General features: G+C 44.1%; 1 long non-coding RNA gene across 1 annotated transcript; it reads right to left on the reverse strand.

Annotated features, from left to right (window-relative positions):
- Positions 1-422: 422 nt before the first annotated feature.
- Positions 423-4,381, reverse strand: LOC122922218. The gene is made up of 3 exons (XR_006387111.1): positions 4,156-4,381; positions 1,796-1,821; positions 423-540 (listed from the first exon to the last, which is right to left on the reverse strand). It is a non-coding gene; the product is annotated as an uncharacterized LOC122922218 (long non-coding RNA).
- Positions 4,382-5,073: the final 692 nt, after the last annotated feature.

Here is a 5,073-nt window from a genome sequence, read left to right on the forward strand (position 1 = left end):
GCACACAGGCAGAGCAGAGAGGTCCCGTAACAGACAATCTGGCTTCATGACAGCAGAGAATCAGTCTGCATGTCATAGCAGAGAATCAGGCTTCACGTCAGCCACCACTGCAACAGTCCATTGTCATAAATTTAGGCCCAGCACCCAGGCAGAGGAGAGAGGTCCCGTAACAGAGGATCTGGCTTCATGTCAGAAGAGAATCAGTCTGCATGTCATAGCAGAGAATGAGGCTTCACGTCAGCCACCACTGCAACAGTCCATTGTCATAAATTTAGGCCCAGCACCCAGGCAGAGGAGAGAGGTCCCGTAAAAGAGGATCTGGCTTCATGTCAGCAGAGAATTAGTCTGCATGTCATAGCAGAGAATCATAATAAGGAAATTGCAGCACACAGTATCTCTTGATGCTTTTAAATTTTAATTTCACATTTTTACATTTTTTTAAACATGCTTAAAGTTCCGGTGCAATATTCACAGTGGAAAAGGTAGAAGATGTGTGACCAAACGTTTCGGCCTGTCACGGCCTTCTTCAGTGGTCTAAATCTATAAAGATAATTCATATTTATCAGTCATATGTTATATGCATTGGTATCTTCATCACATGAGGATAAAATGTTTTCATTTATCTATGTACACATTTATAATTTGAACGTAAGAAAAGTTAATGTACAAAAGATGTATTATTAAAAACAATAGACAGCTCATTATCCCTTCTGAGTGAACCTAGTATCAACCATTATCAGCTATTATCATTAAACTCTATGCAGTTCAGTATGTTATTATTGGTCAATGGATCCCTGGACATGGTGCGTCACCGCATCCTGATTGTATGCATAGTGATTCTGTCCAATGCGGAACACACCCACACTATTATGTAAATATTATACTTAGTGTTATAGACAATATGTATATCACTATTGAGGCATATATCAATTTTGTGTGTTGTGTCCGTCATTGGGCAGCCCCACTAATGCATACAGTCTATGGATAAGGCTCATCCTCAACTTAGAACGGTCGGCGGTCACATCAAAATCACTTGGATAGACCTCAAGGTATCATCTATATGGGCAAAAATAAGTTCCATCTGGAATATGCAAGTAAGCCATTCAGTAGAGTAGCAAGTGATTGATCTGTGATCATTACCTTCAGTGCTGTGTCTTCAAGGAAAAAGCGCCGGGTGTATAATGTGGGAGCCGATTTTGGCGCCTTTTATTATCGCGGGGGATGCGCGTCATTGCGCTCTACGTCATACGGCATTCCCGGTCATGTGATTGGGAAGTGCGTGCGTTCCATTTGCGTGTCAAGCACGCAGACCGGCCGTGTGCTGAGTTGCCGTGCGCATGCGCAAGCAGGACCGGAACTGTCCTGCGTTCCACCTGCGTGTCATTCGTGCCGTTCGGGGGAAGGGAAGTGTTATGCGGCGTAACATTAATATGGTATCGTGCGCTGGGGCTGCAATGAGCCACCTTGTGTATAGCATAGCCATACATTTAAATGTGGAGCCTGGATACAGTGAAGCACCAATTCAGAATAAACCTGTTACATCTGATATATGTTAATTGAGCAATATAGAATTTAATATTATGAAAGAGAACCTTAGTTCCATAATGCAAATATAATGTCCCTAGTGTGATGGGAAATGGGTAGGATGGATGGATAACAGGAAAGAGGGATGGGAAAGATCTCAGGAGGGGGAGGAGGAAGGGGGGAGGAAATGGGGAGGGAAAGGGAAGAAAAAAGGGGAGGAGGGAGGAGGGGGGGGGGGGGGGGGGGGGGGGGTGGGAAAGTGTTATCTCACCCTCGCAGGTCGTGATATCAGCGGGTCTGTAAGGAGAAATAAAGAGATTTCTTTGTTAACAACACATAGGGATTGCTCAATATATTAAACATTAATGGAAAAGTCACATTCTCGATTTAAACCATGTGGTGTAAGAGTCCCGAGTGTGTGGATCCAATACGCTTCTCGTTGTTTTAAATGTAAAATCCGGTTTCCTCCACGTCTTGGAGAATCGACCTGTTCCAATATTTGGAACCGTAATTGTGATGCCTGGTGATTTTTCTCTTTGAAGTGGTATGGGACGGGTAGCAAGGTGTGTCCGAGTCTAATTGTGGACTTATGTTTACTTACGCGATCGCGTATATGTTGGGTAGTCTCGCCCACATACGCCAGTCCGCATGGGCATTTCAGTATATAGACCACAAAGCTTGAGTCACACGTAAAAAAACCTTTAATGGGGTATTGTCGTCCGGTTCTTGGGTGGGTCACGTATTCGCCTCTGGTGACGCTTGAGCATTGAGCGCAGTGTAAACATGGGAATGTACCTTGTCGTTGACTCCTCAAGAAAGTCTGTTTTGGCAGCCTAGTAAGGCTACCTATGTCGGCCTTGACCAGTTTGTCTTTGACATTATGGGGTCTCTTGTAGCATGTGATTGGGGGTTCGCTGAATTCCGGAATGTTGGGATATGCTTTTACGAGTAATGGCCAATGTTTTCTTAATGCTTGGTGAATTTTAGGTATCAAGGGGTGGTATGTTGTTACACAGGCTAGTCTTTTGGGTTCTTTGTGACGTGGTCTAACTCTTTCGTTAATATTATTTAATGTCGAATTAAGGAGTGTTCGGGGATAACCTCTTGTCTGGAATTTCTCTGTCATCTCCATCAGTCTGGTTTCCCTTACTTCGGTGTCCGTGACGATGCGGTTAACTCTTATGAATTGGGACTTCGGCAGAGAATTTTTAGTAGCCCTGGGGTGGCAGCTGTTAAAGTGGAGAAGACTATTACGGTCAGTGGGTTTATTGTATAGATCCAATGTTATATTGCCTGAGGGGTCGAGTTCAATTATTGTGTCTAGGAAACTTATTTTCTCTTTACTTGACTGTATGGTGAATCCTAGTTCTGGATAAATGGAATTGAGATCCTGTACAAATTTTTCAATAGTGTTTGTGGGGCCCCCCCATATGCAAAAAATGTCGTCGATGAACCGTAGCCACGTGATTGAAAATTGGTTAAATAAGGGATGAGTATATACATGATCCTCCTCAAAGGCTATCATATATGCATTTGCATATGGCGGGGCCACATTTGACCCCATGGCGGTACCTTTTTTCTGGCCGTAGTATGTGTCCCCCAACAAGAAGTAATTTTTGGTTAGTATAGTTGTTAGTAATTCTATACAGAATTTCTGTTGTGTTGTTTCTAGATTTGAGTGATTATGTAGTAATCTGGTGGTAGCTTGAATCCCTTTTTCGTGTTCAATGGATGTGTATAAACTGTTCACATCTAGGGTGATTAATGTGCAACCAGGTGGCTTATCTATCTCTTGCAATTTGGAGATAAAGTCTGTTGTGTCAAGAAGAAATGATCTGGATGTTTTAATCAGGGGCGTTAGGATTTTTTCTAGATAAATAGCCAATGGTGAAAATATGGAATCTGTGGAAGCGACAATAGGGCGGCCAGGGGGATCTTGTAAATTTTTGTGGATTTTGGGTAAAGTGTAAAATACGGGTATGATGGGATCTTGTTTGCTGAGAAATGTTACGGTTTTGGAATCAATTATCCCTAGATTATTGTATCTTGTTAGAATGTTGGAGATACACTCCTGAATTTGTGGTGTTGGGTTCTGCCTTAAGATTTCATATGTTGTCTCGTCCTCTAGTTGTCTCCTTATTTCACGCATGTATTTAATTTTATCCATCACCACCAGGGCACCACCCTTATCGGCTGGTTTAATTATAATATCGCTCTTTGTTTGTAGTGAATCTAGGGCCATTTTTTCTTCTGCTGTTAAATTGTTGGTATGTTTATAGTGACCTTGTTTGTGGTCTTTAATGATTTCTTGTATTGATTTTTGGGCAAAGGAGATGTATGTTTCTATCGGGTGTTTGTTGCGGGGTGGCATAAAGGAGCTCTTATTTCTAAGGCCCAATGTTTCCAGGGATAAAGCCCCTGGTGATTCCAAGGTATTGGGTGGTCCGGATTCCGCCTCGCTAAAGTGTGCCTTCAGTCTTAAGGTTCGGTAGAACCTCTGGAGTTCCTGTTCCAGGGTAAATGTACTTAGGCTCGGTGTTGGGCAAAAGGATAGTCCCTTCTGGAGAATCTGAGTCTGTGCGGGGGATAGATTGGTAGAGGAGATATTTACAACTAAGTTGTTCTCCTTACCTGCGATCTGGTCTGTACTTGACTTCCTTGACTGTCTCCTGCCACCTCTCCTGGTGCGCCTGGTCCTGGTCCCCGTCCTCTCCGTCGGTTGCCTAAAAAACGAGCTGGGTGTTTGTAGTTTCCTGATCGGTCACTGTCGGATGATGAGCCGGAGTACTGTTGATATCTGTTATTCCACGGGTTGTACTGGGGACTCTTTTTCCACCGATATACGTTATCGAGGCGATAATCCTCCGCGTCGCGCACGAATTTCTGTCGCTTGTTCAGTTCTGTATGTTTTTTGCAGAGAATCAGGCTTCATGTCAGCCACCACTGCAACAGTCCATTGGCATATATTTAGGCCTAGCACACAGGCAGAGCAGAGAGGTCCCGTAACAGACAATCTGGCTTCATGACAGCAGAGAATCAGTCTGCATGTCATAGCAGAGAATGAGGCTTCACGTCAGCCACCACTGCAACAGTCCATTGTCATAAATTTAGGCCCAGCACCCAGGCAGAGGAGAGAGGTCCCGTAACAGACAATCTGGCTTCATGTCAGCAGAGAATTAGTCTGCATGTCATAGCAGAGAATCAGGCTTCATGTCAGCCACCACTGCAACAGTCCATTGGCATATATTTAGGCCTAGCACACAGGCAGAGCAGAGAGGTCCCGTAACAGACAATCTGGCTTCATGTCAGCAGAGAATCAGTCTGCATGTCATAGCAGAGAATGAGGCTTCACGTCAGCCACCACTGCAACAGTCCATTGTCATAAATTTAGGCCCAGCACCCAGGCAGAGGAGAGAGGTCCCGTAACAGACAATCTGGCTTCATGTCAGCAGAGAATTAGTCTGCATGTCATAGCAGAGAATCAGGCTTCATGTCAGCCACCACTGCAACAGTCCATTGGCATATATTTAGGCCTAGCACACAGGCAGA

The sequence above is a fragment of the Bufo gargarizans genome, chromosome 11, assembly GCF_014858855.1.
Source record: "Bufo gargarizans isolate SCDJY-AF-19 chromosome 11, ASM1485885v1, whole genome shotgun sequence".
NCBI lineage: Eukaryota > Metazoa > Chordata > Amphibia > Anura > Bufonidae > Bufo > Bufo gargarizans.